The sequence below is a fragment of the Anas acuta genome, chromosome 1 (assembly GCF_963932015.1).
Source record: "Anas acuta chromosome 1, bAnaAcu1.1, whole genome shotgun sequence".
In the NCBI taxonomy this organism is placed as follows: Eukaryota; Metazoa; Chordata; class Aves; order Anseriformes; family Anatidae; genus Anas; species Anas acuta.
In genome coordinates, this window is record NC_088979.1 from 70023253 (window position 1) to 70037823 (window position 14571).

General features: G+C 43.8%; 1 long non-coding RNA gene across 2 annotated transcripts; it reads left to right on the top strand.

Annotated features, from left to right (window-relative positions):
• Positions 1-430: 430 nt before the first annotated feature.
• LOC137856413 (uncharacterized) lies at positions 431-5002 on the top strand. Of its 2 annotated transcripts, none has more exons than XR_011096433.1 (3): positions 431-569; positions 980-1056; positions 3628-5002. It is a non-coding gene; the product is annotated as an uncharacterized lncRNA (long non-coding RNA). The 2 variants fall into 2 exon arrangements; XR_011096434.1 differs by having other exon boundaries at positions 433-557.
• The last annotated feature ends 9569 nt before the right edge of the window (positions 5003-14571 follow it).

Sequence of the window (14571 nt, forward strand, 5' to 3'; positions counted from 1 at the left end):
AGGTGGTGCTGGAGCTGGGACTGGGCTGAAAGACTGAGCTAAGGAGACAGCCCAGGGTCTTCAAAAACCCTTGGAAAGGGTTTTTGTGTTCTATATGTGTTCTTTACACTGCTTTACAGGAAGGCCCCTCAAACAGCTGCGGTGGAAAGTAGCAAGGAGCATGGTGACCTGTGTGGTATGCAGGACCAAGCTATGCCCTAAGAGGTTTTTCAGCTCTCTGGCCAAAGAGTTTGGCTTTCACATGAAGAAGAGGGAGAAAGCTGTCTTTTCTGTGGCTGAAAATACTGTCCAGTATCAATTATTATGAGGCCTTTTATAACAGCCTCATGCAGTCAGGATGGGGGAGTTTTAAATAGTCACAGCTGTTCTCCACATTCATTTGCTCCCTTCTTTAAAGGCTCAGCCCCATTCCCAGCATGTAGGTCATTCACACGTCTTTCTCGGTGAGCTTTTCTCCTGATTCCTTTCCAACCAGCCACACAGTCACTTCTCCCGTACTTCCCTGCATGGTCATGTTGAGCAGCATCCTGCGTGCTTGAGCCAGCCTTGATTTGCAGGTCTGCTGCCCGGTAATGACTGACAAACAGGCCACAGATTACTTCCATTTTATGACTTGAGTTTAGGGAAATTGAGCATCCTAATTAAGCACAGATGTAAGGTTAAAGTGTAGAACAATCTGGACTGGTTTTCATTTAAGTCCCTTTCTGATTCATTTGGTTCCATAAGAGAGTCACAATTAGAAAAAAATATTTTGTCAATGTTGAAAGACATGTGATGTAGAACTGATTGGATTAAATCTGAGTTCATGTGAATTTTGGCAAATTCAATTAGGAGAGGCCCTTGCAAGTACTCTGTGGAAAACCTCCAATGGCTTTGCAAACTGTATTTGGATTTTCCAGTCCATAACGCTGCATGTGTTGACAGCGCGCCATCCCGGCATAATGTGCGAGCATTACAAACAAGTTTCTTTGCTTTGCAGGAACTGTAAGGTCAGACATGGAGCGAGACTGCAAACCCAGCCGCCTGTGAGGCTTCCCAGACCATGCAAAATGCCAGGTGAGCATGCTTTGGGGGGCAATGTGAGGACAGATTGTGTTGGGCTGCATCAAATGGGGCTGGTTTCTGGTGCAACAGAAGTCCGAGGCTGGGTGGGAGAATTTTCTGAAGCAGGGAGTCCTTCTTGTGCCATCATTTGTCTCGCAGCTAGTGCAGAGGGACCCTAATTTCTGGCTGCAGTCTCTGTTTGCAACCACCATGACCAAGCTTTTGTACGTGGTACTAAAATGTCTCATGAAATGTGTTTCTGGGTCTGAAAACTGTGGGTCTGATCCTGCTGCCTTTTGACAGTTGTCTGGTTGCTCCTCACTTTGGTTCGTAGCCCTTGTGTGGGGAAAATACTTGCAGAAGTTCCTGTGTCAAGCCAGATCTACTCTGGGGGAGAGTTGGCTGAGTTTTGTCCAAACCCAACTTTGCTCCCCCCAGCCTCTCCTCCTCATGCAGACACATACGTATCCCTGCTAGAGGTAATGAGCCTGAAACAGTTTTATTTTCTGACTTTGTTCAAGATAAAATCCAGCTCCTGGCTTTCCCCACAATAGGCAGGAATGTGCATCAACTTTAATACCAGTAACATATGTCGTAGGCTTATATTATTTTTAATAACCCTTTGTTCTGTCTGTGCTGGCAAAACATGATCACCAGGGCTCCTTTGGCTTGATAACTGCTCTGAACAAACCAACAGGCAAGAAGGCACAGCCTTGTTTGTGAAAAGCAGTTATTTTCCTTTCCTTAGAAATGCAATGTTTTGTTATTGATGCAAAATGGATTTGCTTCTCCCTGCTCTCTCTTCTTGTCATGAGCTGGATAGCATGGCAAACAACAGAAACAATAATAAAAAAAACATCAACAAAACAATAAAAACAGCACGTAAAAATGGACCCCTGCAATACAGTCAAAATAGAAAGCAGAGAGAAAGCTTGGTGAGAGAACCACGAATTTTGTTGGCCGTTTCCCATCTCTCCCCATAGTGGGGGATTGTCCCATGTGTCTGACAGGGGTAAAGTCCCTTTTTTACTGCAGCTTTCTGAGAAGCCCCTAGCTGTGTCAGCTTTGCCTAAGAGCTTGAAGTGTTTTCAGAAGCTTTAGAAATACTTGCTGCTTTTTGATGCAATTTACAGAGCCTCTTCTTCTTTCTTTTTCCTGTGTAAAATATGGAAAGAACAAAGTCACTTCACGAGTGTCCTGAAAACAAAGAAAGCAAAGCACACACACACACACATACCAAAATGAGAACCCCCTGAAACCAGCAGCCGAGGATATCTGAGCCCTGACGTAGCAGCCATGTGGGCTAGAGCAGCTGTGGCTGCAGATCCAGCTTCCCCGAGACGTGCACAAGATTCAGACAAGCCCAAATCCATAGTTGAGGCTCCTGAGCAGGCTGGGTGTATTCACAGTGTTACCTCCCATCTCCTGCAGTTCTAGCAGCTGGCAGTGAGGACAAACTTGTGCCTTGTCCCCACTCAGAGTCCCCCAAATCAAAGCTGATTCTGTTTATGTCTTGTCAAAATGTTACACTGTGTGATTCTGCCAGCAGCAAGAGCTGTTTACGTTGACCCTTTCCAGTGTAGGTCTCTTCTTCCGCATGTATACCGGTGTTGGTTCGTGGCACTGCAGTTCATGAGAAAGTGTGGTAGTTCAGTATGCTGATGCATCTCAGACTCCTTCTCTTTAATGGCAGCTCTCCCTCACAGCACAATTTTCCCTCTTGGAGGAAATTCTGGGCTCCACTGAGTCAGTGGGAATTTTGCCTTTTCCTTTCATCCAGCCAAGATTTCCTCCATCATCTTCAGATAGCATCGTGAATTTGCTCCCCCTTTCATCATCTCTGCCTGTTCTGGAATTTGCTTTCTGTGCTCCACAAGTCCTATTGTCGAGCTGTTCCAATGCCCTTCCCCTTAAATGCCATACTGTGGTCAAAAGTCCTTGTAGGAAAGCCCAGGGAAATTTTCTCTGGATAACCTTAAAATAATACATGCAATCTTCTGCAATCTGGTATACCACAAGGCAGAAGAGGAAATTATACTTGGGCCTTTTGTACCATTAGAAGTGACATAGGGATTAATCCTTCAGACTTAGGTGGAATCTGATCTGTCTCTTCCACCTCTCTATGTTTTGGATGCATAATTATGTCTCTGTGGGGAGACCAGGGATAGATTCTATATGACACAATTATTCTTCCCCTTGTCCGGCCATCACAAACAATGAGGCCAACTTTCTTGATACTTCTTTGGAAGTGTGCATGCAAATCCCATTAGCAAATTAAACGCTACAAGGAAAATCATCTTGAAGCCTTGCTGTAGTTGTTGAGGAGCCAAGCTGGGTCATATTGCAAACTTGAAAAGAAAATGACTAAGCTAGTGATCTCTGTTTTGGAAATAAAGTTTTGTGAATATGTGAATTATTCAATTATGTCTTACTGAACTGTGGGTCGTTAAGTTATTTTGTTTTGAGGTACTTTTACAAACCCTCTGTAGACAAACCAGTTCATATTGGTATAGTCTTAAAATGTTATTGTTAAAATGATGTGTGAAATGTTACCCTTTTTTTTTTTTTCTTATTTTCTTATAGTGCTGTTGTGGGATTCTATAGAATTAGCAAATGTGAAGCCACTGCTTGCCTCTCCCATAGTTTGAGGAGATAGATTTTGGAGTTACTTGCCCAAAATGACAGCAATGCTATATCTTCCACAAATCAGTTTCTGCATCAGACAGCTGAGTTTTATGAACCTAATATTTATTAAGTCAATGGACATTGCTTCTGAAGCAAGGCTGAGGCACTCAGGTGTACTGACAGCATCCGCTTCTCAAAACCAACTTAAGTACTTGACCTTAAAACTTAGCACCACCTGTGGACCACTGGTGGACAGGAGGAACCCCTGAAGCACAGCTCGGTTCAGCAGCATGGGGGGAACATACCTAGGTCAACAACCTTCCCTCCCCCTTTCCCTCCACCCCTGTGAGCTGTTACATAGTGCCGTCTAAATATCTTGTATCTGGCTCTGGTGTCCTTCACTGCAGAATGTTGTTTCTAGAAAATGTGCCTCTCAGAGACACCGAGATGGATATCCATCCAACTTGCATGAGTTTTGCATGGCTATGAGGTCCGCGATCAAAATTTGTCCAGGAGGACATGATTTTAATCCTGTTTGGAAATAACAGAGGAAACAAAATAACCACTGTTATTATCATAAACACACAAAACCTGTGCCACAGCTGCCATGCCAACAGACTTCAACACATTCAGTGTTGAATCCTTGTACGTTAGGCTTGTTCACTTATTTATGCCCAAAATCAAGCTTCAAGCCATGCATCTCCCTGCTTGTAGTGTGACTTGGTGCAATTCTGCTATATTAATTTCAGACTCATTAAGAAAAACTCCAAGCATTGTATTACTCTGTGCATTGCATATGTACATGGTAGCAGCTGATGAAATATTCCAGGAAGGAACGGGAAATCTGCAGCCTTGTTAACTAACATTTTTGAAATGAGAGGGAAAAAAAAATCTCAGCTGGAAGCGTGGATCTGTCTATTTACCACCATAAAATGGATCCTTCCCAGCGCCTTTGCAAACATGCAAAGAAGCAGGGCAAAAACTCTCCTAAAAATAGCTTGGATTAACTAATTTGGAGATTTACCAACCTTGTTAATTCCAGGGAACTGGTGAGAAATTTTCCATATAAATTGGAAAATATCTGAAAGGAATTAAAATGTTGCCAAAATGTTAGCAAATTCTTCATGCCCAGCCTCTGTTTTCCTGTAGTTCTCCTTGGGCCTGACTCACCTCCTCCTGGAATCACTGGACACCCTTCTCCTGAGTTTGTTGGAAGCTTATCTGGTTGTGTACATTTTACTTTGAATTTCTGATAAATTTATGTACAATGCTGTGAGTTGATGTAGAAGTAAATATTTATTGTATAGAGAATAAATACTGAAAAGCAATGTTATTTTATGGAAAAATCATTCTGCTGGAGACACTATACACACAATCTAATACAACTCTTAGGAACACATAAGAGAAACATGGGGTTCCTTCACTTTGGGGTGAATTTCACATGTAAGACCTCAGCTACACTGACATCATACTATGAAGCAACCTATTGTAAACATTTTGCATTGAAAACAAAAGGTAGAACTTCATTGAAATAATCATAAAACTACTTTTCCTATACTAACTACAGCTGTGGGGCATGTTTCTATGGAAACAGTTTTCCTTATGTGCTTCTCTATAGCTAAAGGTCTCAAATGGACCTTCTGTCTACTCATTGCCTGTATAAACTGCAGATTCTGTACAATAATCTCTAACACAGATCAGCTGAATCTCCTGATATGTGTCAGAAAACATTATCAGGAGGCAAACACCAGTTATTGCAGGTTCCCATAAATTTATAGATAATCAGGTCCTTAGTGGCAAGTTGGCATCTTCAGTGTAAGGACTGTATTGAGGAGTTCTGATTAGAGGTCATTGTCCTACCCAAAGATGTAACACAGCCAGGAATTCTGTGGCTTCACCTTTGCTGTACAAAGATTTATGTTGCTTTGATTTGAATAATTTATGCTGCATACTGCATTCTAGATACCAGAAGCTGAAAACAATTTGTTCTTTGTTGACATAAGTAAAACACTCACAAAATAGGTGATTAAATGAACCACGCGCTTTTAATATTTTTTATTGTAAACCATCCTTGTAGGAAGAGAAGGCGTAAGTAAAGCTGATATTTGTTCGGTGATACCTGACAGCATGAGCTAGTTGGTAGATAAAGCCATGTAGATTGTGAAATAACTTCTATTTAAAAATACAGGATACATTTTTTTAGGGATGCTCAGGTTATAAACTACTAATCTGTACAGTGTAAGCTATCTCTTTATATTTTTCACATTCAGAGATACTTCAGTGTGAAGGTATATAGATGCAGTTGTTTTTATGTGCATATTTTCTCTGCATACATGTAGTATTCTCTGTAAGAATAATGCAGATGCAGTTGGGGTGTAGAGACTGTGATACCTACCTGACTGGATATTATTGACTGCAGCGGAAGGCAATAAGTACATCCACATTTATTACAACAACCAAAAGAGTTTCTTTTCAAACTGCGGGATGTTATCATTGATAGAACATGGGCCATGGTCATGCATTCGGTTGCCAGAATACAAATGTGATATAACTACTCCTAATCAATTTTGAAGGCAGCAGGGGGTAACTTTAGAGTTCTTTGTATTGCACAGGAGGGTAAGACCCATCTTACCCTGCTTTGGAGTTAAGCCTGATGCCAGAAGAGTTGATTAGGATTACTCTGGAGTCAGCAAAGAAGGACCTCAGAAAGGGAACTCTCTCTCTGAGGCATGCAACATGGGAGGAGATGGGTGGGGTAAATGAAACAGGACAAATTCCCTCATAGGGGAGACAGCTTCTGTGTGCAGCATAGAAGAGGCAGCCCACACCACCAGCTTTAACTGGGCACCTGACTCTTAGATAAGTATATTTAGCTGACATGCATACAGTCATGCAGCTACTTCTCATTACCTGATACCTCCAATGTCACATTTTAAGATGTGATTAATTTATGCATTTAATTTTAAATCAACTTCACTTTTCATCAGATACATTCTCAGTTTACACTTCACTCAGTTCAGACAAAATAAACTAGAAAGTCTGATATTTTACTTAAAAATTTCCTCTTTCTGGTTCCATTCTCTGCCACAGTGTTTTTGGACACTGATGGGAGACTTTTACAGTGTTTATTTTACACATAGTAAAAAGCAGACAAGTCTGTATCCTATCCGAGTAAGTGTGGTTGGGTTAACCTGCATGGCTGGGCATGCTGCATTTGGGTAAGGGGTGGCAGAAGGAAGTGAGAAAGAATGAAATCAGGGTGAGCCCCAGCCTACTTCTTGCCACTTTCTGGGAACATTTGGGGATTGAAAACAATGTCCTGTTAATATCTCCTGTACAGCCCCCACATGCGGTTCCTGTTGCCATCATTCAATATTATCAGCCATGGACTGGGAGGAGAAATTCATGTTATAAAAATGGTTACAGATTTCCTGAACTCACCACTATTATGACTGTTTATACTAGACCAAAGTGTGCCCAAAATAACCAGGGGTTGCTGTAAGCATTTTGGGATCAGTCTGTGGCCTCTTAAAGGATTTTGAATGTGCTGTAATTCCATTTATTCTCATGGAATTTCACTAGATTTTTACCTGGGTCCTCAAACCATTTTTTTTTTCCCACCTTTCTCCCATAAAATTAATTCCATTGCTTTTGCTATTGTTTGGATAGGTAGGGTTACCAGATGAACATTCTGAAGTGTGTGGAGACCTGAAAGAGCACATTCAGATCAGGGAAACACTGCAGAGCATATCAAGGGTGGTGGACCACATTGGACCAAATAAAGGAAAATCTGTTGAAAAAGGGGATCGTGTTCAAGAGGATTTTTGTCAGGAAGACAGAAGAAACTTAAATAGATAGACAATTTAAAAAAAATAAAAATCCTCTTGCCTTCTCAGTTTATCTTTTCTGTTTCAGTACCAGATACTTTTCAGCCATTATACACCAGCCATCTGAGAATACCTCAGCCTGTTGAAACATCTCAGAACTGTGTTACAGGTGGGATGTATTGAAACGTTAAGTACTTGTTCATTATTTTTTATTAGGGATTACTGGCTGGTGAGATACAAGTACAGACAGATTACAGATAATCATTACAAATACATGTCACATCGATACACAATACAATCAATACACAGTACACATTGTTAGGTCTCACTTGTTTCACCTTCAGGCTGAAGAGTCCAATACTCTTATCTCCAGACCTGTGCAAGAGGTGTATTAAGGAGATATGGCCTAACACTGAAGCATTTGCTATCCTGCAGGGTGCTTTTTTATTGATTTTTTTTTCCTCATTATTGTTAACATATCCTTATATAGGCATGTCTATTGAAGCTGTAGCTAAGCTCCATGCACCTGCTTGGGCTTGCTTCCCTTCTCCCAGCAGTCAAAGTAAATTTCCGCTAGGGTTAAATGCAAAGAAAATGAATAAGCTAGGAAAACTGCATTAAAAAGAAGGCTCTTTGGAGCTGAGCAGTGAGAGACAGAACCACCTCTGTTCCATAGCCCTCTTTGTCCTTGACAGAAGCCAATTTTGCAGGACATACTTCTCAATCTGAGCACTGGCATGTGGGGTCACTGAGCACTGCATGCAAACTCTCTTTCCCTTAACCCACATGATGGGAAGCCTGTTCACCTCTTGAGCTGTGTCTCCTCTGGTTCCCATTCTCTTTAACACTGGTGTTTTACCAGCATTGCGGATCTGCCTTTTCCACATGAAGAGGCATTTTGCTGATATTGTTTGTTTCCATCATTTATAAGTGCTCCTTTCCGCTATCGCTTTAACACCAACCATGTCAGCATGCATTTAAGCCATCAACACCTGTATCTCAACTTACCCTTTGAATTATGGAAGAGTTGTAAGGGCTGCCTATCAGAATGGCATCTTTATTAATCAGCCTTTTAATTTCACAGTATATTGCTGCTAGAAGTGAAGAGAAGCCTGATTTGGATTTGGCTAAACCTATTCTAACTGCAGTGTTTACAAAGGAAAGCACCACGCAAAAATATAAGTATTGGGCAAGAAATAATCATATTTACAGTTAAGGACCGTTTTTTCTATTCCAAGCACATCCAGCCCTTTCCTTTCTCTTTGTAGTGACATGCAGTTTTTAGATGCTTGCTCTCACTGCAGCTGTTTGTTTTCTGTGGGACGGAGGAACCTGAACAAATTTCCTTTTAAAACCTCTGTCCCAAATTTTGGTCTATTTGTTCTCTTCTCTGCCAATTAAGGTAGTATGTTGTTGCAGCCTTGTAGCACCAACATAGCAGAGCTCAGGGTGAGACCTTACAGGACAGGGAGGTGATTTTACCTTAGAGCAGTTTTGCTGGCTCACACTCTCACACATGCATACTCCCACGCTCCATGTCACGCATCCACGTGGCCCAGATAGCAATCCTGTGGCAACAAACAGGGCAAGAAATGTTGCCTGGACACTCCTCTTCACATCTCTTGGGGTTTTAGATTAGCGATCATGTTCTGGTTTTGGATGTACCCCCTTTTAGGCATTGTCAGTGGTTACCCTCTTTCCCTCTTTTCTCTTTCCTTCTTGTCCCACCACTGTTGTCGTTAGGATTTATTCTCCCACCTTTGTCACTTTCTGGGTGTTTTGAGGCTTTGGTCCCATTCTGGTCCCTGCTGTCTTCATCTGTCTTATGGCTGGAGGGGATGGAGAGGACCTGGTTACCGGGGGTACCTAATTCAGGTACGGACATCAGGCAGCTGATAGCTGTAGGCTTTCTGTATGAAGGTATTCTCCATTAGGGGGAGAATCAGGAAAAGACCATAAATTAGACACAGAATTTACTGCTTGAGGCACCTGTCCCAGCCACTGGGTGAGGTTGTGAGGCAGTGAGTCTAGCCTCAGGAGGGAAGGATGGGAGTTTGGTGTTAAACTCATCCGGCATGGATGTCTGTCCAGGCTCTCAGCTTGGACTCCTGAACATAAATGGGGAGAATGGCATATGAACCCACCTGAAAATGTCAGGACTTTGAAAACATGTAGTAAGGCAGGCAGGCAAATACTAAGTATTTCAGATGTGGCAATGCACCTAAATTCACTTTCCATAGACAAGTGTTGGGCAGCTCCACCATGAGCATCTCACCCAGGCCTGCTGTGTACTCTTGGCTCTGGTCTGGGGGTGGTGGTGGCACTGGTGGCTTTGACATTTTGCACCAGGGATTTATGGCCCGTGCATGCATCAGAAGCATGGTAAATTCTGAGCTGTGATTTTTAGGATGGTAGGAATAGGATGATAATTCAGGTAGGAAAAGACTGTAGGTCACCTAGTCCAACTCTAAGCAGAGTCAGGTCTGCAACTGAGATATCTACTTTTACAGATGCATATGCTTTCTAAGACTCATTTTGTTTCTTTTGAAGAACATGATTATGGAGACTATATGTATTTTCCTAGTGAATATTGATTCTTCCCTCTGTACAGTACACTTGCTTAACACTTAATTGATGTGAATTAAGGAGTCCATATAAATTATTATTAATAAAGTTATAATTTAAGCAAACGGAGAGAGCACTACTGATATATAAATAGCTTTGTTTGGCAAACGAATTTCAGAGGTTTTGATGATCATTTTGGAAAGTCATTCTTTGTCATTCTTTACATTGAAAAAGGCTTCCAGTAGCAGAGCTAAGTCTGACATCTTCCTTTCAACTTGGCAAGTAGGGGAACCATTAGGTCACCTGGCTTGCAGCACTCATCTGACTTGGAGGCAGAAAAAACTGGTGACTGTTGAGCCTTGTTACTGATCGATTGTCTAATAAAAAATAAAACTGAAGCAATGTTAAGAAATGTCTGTTCAACCACCACTGCCAAAAATCTTTCTTAAACTACAGTTTAGGATTAGCAAATATACTAATGTAACTTTTCTCCCAGTGGACCTGTTTTATTTTAAAATCACTTTAGAAGTAATAGAAATTCAAAGTGTGCACAATTTACATTTGACATTTCATCCAATCTATCTATTATATAAGGATGATGTATCTGCATATGAAGGAACTTGAAGCACAGGAAGGTTGCCTGGTAATGCACAAATAGACCACAAAGGAAGCTTTCTTTTCTCTCTCTCACATTATGATTCTCTGAAGAACAGTATCATTTTTATATCTCCTCCCTCAAGCAGCATGAAGTCTGTGTCCACAGAGCCTGAATATTTGCCACGGGAAAACAAAACAACAAACGAAAACAAACAAACAAACAAAAAAAAAAAACACCCAAAGACTAGTTTGAAAAATCTTAGAAAGTAAGGGACAAAAACAGAGCCATGCTTAGTGGCTGTTACTAGTAAGTTATTTTTAAAATTAATTGCATCTGTGTGCTTCTGGAAAAACAATCACATGAGCTATTACGTAAAAATTTAAATACGGAAAATTATTCAGAACCCTCCAGTGCATTTCACTCGCATATTCGTAAAAAAATAGGGATTAGTCAGTCCTGAGCATTTACGTGTGCGTGTAACTGTCCAAACCATGACTGCAGCATGCTCGGTGCTGCTCCCTGCATGGGGTGCTACGTTTCTGTGCAAGGCAAAGCCAGCCAGGGCACAGCAACCGAGGTGAGGATTCACTTTTTTTCTGCGAGTGGGAGGAGGAGGTAACCTCTGGCAGAGGCACGGCAATAAACAGCTGGTGATGGTGACTCCCTAAACTGTTCCAGCTAGGTCTGCCAGGTTTAATCTGATCATACCCCTCTTCTGCTGTAATGGAAAAAAAAACAACAATTTGTAATTGCTTAAACCTCCCCTCTCAAGTGCACTCTCCAATTTAGGGTGCCTCACCTCTTGGTGATTTATGAGATATATGGAACATGAGAATGGTGCTTAACTTGCAAGTGTTGAAGACAACAGGACTTGACAACACACACCACAGCTTTAAATCCAGACATGTCTCAGATTAAAGAGGGACCACCGGTGTGTGAAATGACCAGCCACTCCTCAAGCCTGGGCTCTGTTCTCCCCAGCTGCCCTGGGGCAGGATCTATGCATCTCCTTGGTGTAGGTGTGGGGTCCACATCCCTCTCCTTCCATGTGTCATCCTGCTGAGAATCATAGCACTGTTTGGTGCTTCAGCCTGATGAAGAGACATTGTTTTTGGCTGGCTGGTGAGCACAATGGGTGAGTTGGGTTATTGTGCTGGATTTGCCCCCAGTTGTTTGGTGAGAGGCAGGGAGCTCCCAGAGATGCTGTAAGATAGTGCCCTGCCTGTGGCTCACGGGAACGAGATGTGGTGAGCGCTGAGGTCAAAGGAATGAAAAGGAAAGGACCTGTTAAAATTATCATCTGTGTTATGGAAAATGTCTATGGGTCCCAGGAACATGACACTGCCAAGTGCACAGATGCAACAGAAATGAAAGCAATGCCTTAAACTGTAAATAAGGCAAGTAAATGAAGAGAAGCCACAATGCTCTGCTATAACTCCCTTTTTGCAGGTGGGAAACTGAGGCAGGGAAAGATTAAAAAGCAACTTGCTTAACATCACATGGGTAATGCATGGCAAAGCCCCATACCCCCTCATGCTCACTAACCCCAGGTATTCCTGCATCCCAGCAGCACAACCACCCAGATCCCTTTTGTACCCCACTCCTTTACTCCTGCTTTTCCCTGGTGTTTTTCATCCTCACCATGGTCTTTGTGTTACAGCAATACTGGCCTCCTGTTTTCTTTTTTTCTTCACTGATGCTTGTACATTGCATGATATGTTAGGCTCGATGTCGCACCTTAGATCGAAGCATTTCCTCCTTCAAAGACAAATGGTGGCACTCTGGGTGGGAGAGGTTGACCCCTCTCCTGCCCCGGTGTCCCCTCCTGTGCACCTCACCAAGTCACGGGAAGGATGGATGTAGCTCGGAGAAAGGCCACGACGACCTCTGCTAATGCTAACAAGTCTCTCTCCCTGTGAACACAGCAAGGATTCATTAGCACAGGGAGGAACCAAAAATATATAGGATGAAGAAAATTAGGCAAATTAAGGATGCACTCAGTTTCGCCTCCTCTCACATGGGTCCCCAGAGGAGCACAGTCAGTTTAAGCACTTGAAAAAGCCGCGGGGTCTGGAGGCAATGTGCTTAACTGCACCGGGAGCACCTGGCCCCTTGTCTTCTGCTCATTGCCAGGAGGGTTCATGCAGGGCTTTTCCCCCACAGCCCAACACCAGCTCCCAGCATGTTTTTCCAGGCCTGCAGCCCCCATCCCCAGGCTCACCTCCACGGGTGGGCGGCCAGCCTTCCACGAACCTCAGTGGTGTGGCTGTGGCAGGCTGCTTCCCACCTTCCTGAGCCTGGAAAGGCACTGAGGGACTCCATGGCCTTTCCTACACCTCCAGTCTTTCTTTACCGTCCCACCATGGCCATCAGCTGGCACCCTCCGTACCTAGGAACATGTCTGCCACAGCCAGGCTAATGGTGGAGAGCTGATAATCTTCTAATTAATAACATGGAGTTAGTGAATAGCTCATGCTTTACAAATAAGTCAGCAGACAGAGGTCTCAAGACCCCGATGCATCTAAAGGAAGCTCAAGAGAAAATAATTGACATCTGTGGGGGCTACAAGGTCTGTTGGCTAGCCTTGCAGCTCTCCACAGCTGCTCACACGTACCCAGAGGAGCTACGGGGAGGCTGCAGGCGGCCAATTTTTAAACAAAACCAGAAATCTCCACAACGTCACGGATGGGTGAATGCTTGCACGCGTGGGTGCGTGGCGAGGAGTTCAAGTGGGAGTGGATCCACAAGGAACGTGTGGCTTTGTTTGAGTGCTGCTAGGTCCTGCTTATTTAGTGACCTTGAGGACTCGATTTACTTCTTTAAGGAAACATGAATGAATAAGCACTCTTCTCCCTGATAGTGACTCCCACCCCCTGTCCCAAAAGGAGTAGCATGACTGTGCTGTTAAGCCTTTTCCTTCCCACAGCTTTTCCTCGCTCATCATTAAACAATGAGCTGGTGCAGCAGAGGGACCTGCTGCCAATGTCAGCCCTGGGCCTCCGCTCCCTCGGGCCCGACAGCAGGGAACCCAGCTCTTTCTGAAGGCCTTCTCCTTGATGCCAAGTGGCTGAGCTCTCACAAGCAAACCCAGGGCAAACCACTGGTGGGGCATTTCTTGCTGCAGAAGTGGTGGAGGGGAATGGAAAGGAGAAAAGATGAGCATCAGTTGGGAAAATAAGCCCCAAAGCCCCTCAAAGTAGCATTAGGAGGGAAAATACTACACTGTGTTCCTTCTGGTGCCAGCAGCCACACCAGTGTCACCCACCCAGCACCCCCATGGGGCTGGAGGGTGGTCTCACTTCTCCCCAGGTGCCCCAGGCATCACAGGCACCAGCCCCATCACCACCTCCAGGGGCTTCTGGAGGCCAGCACTGGCCCAGGGCCCCCCAGCGCAGTGCAGGGCCTGGCGGCCTCAATCAGTGCTTTCAGAGGATGGCCACTCACCTGGCAGGTGCGGGGAACCTTTGAAACAACACTAAAATGCGCGACAGAGTTTTGATTATCCCTGCGTGTCTGAGTCCAGTGAAGTCTCTTCAAGCATCTGTAAATCCAATTTGTCCCCAGAAAGCCTGTGTGCTTGCAGGTAATTAGCCTCAGAGATGTCCTTGTTGCCACTGCCTGGCTCTGTGCAATGTGCTCTGGGGAGTAGGAGACTTCAGTCTGCTTAGAATGGGGTCGTGTAAGAAACAAGCTCACAATCCTCAGAGTGCCTCTGTCACTGAAAAAATAAACCCTGCTCTTTCAGGTGCTATGTATGGAGGTGCAGCATGAGCACCCGTGGGTGCATTGTGACCACCATGTGTGCTGGGTGCTCTTGGGGCTGCATCCTGGCCACCGGCAGCTGCTGGCAACACATGAAGCTGAGGGTGAACTGTGGGCACAATCCAGGGGAAAACCACAAGGGCGGGATGT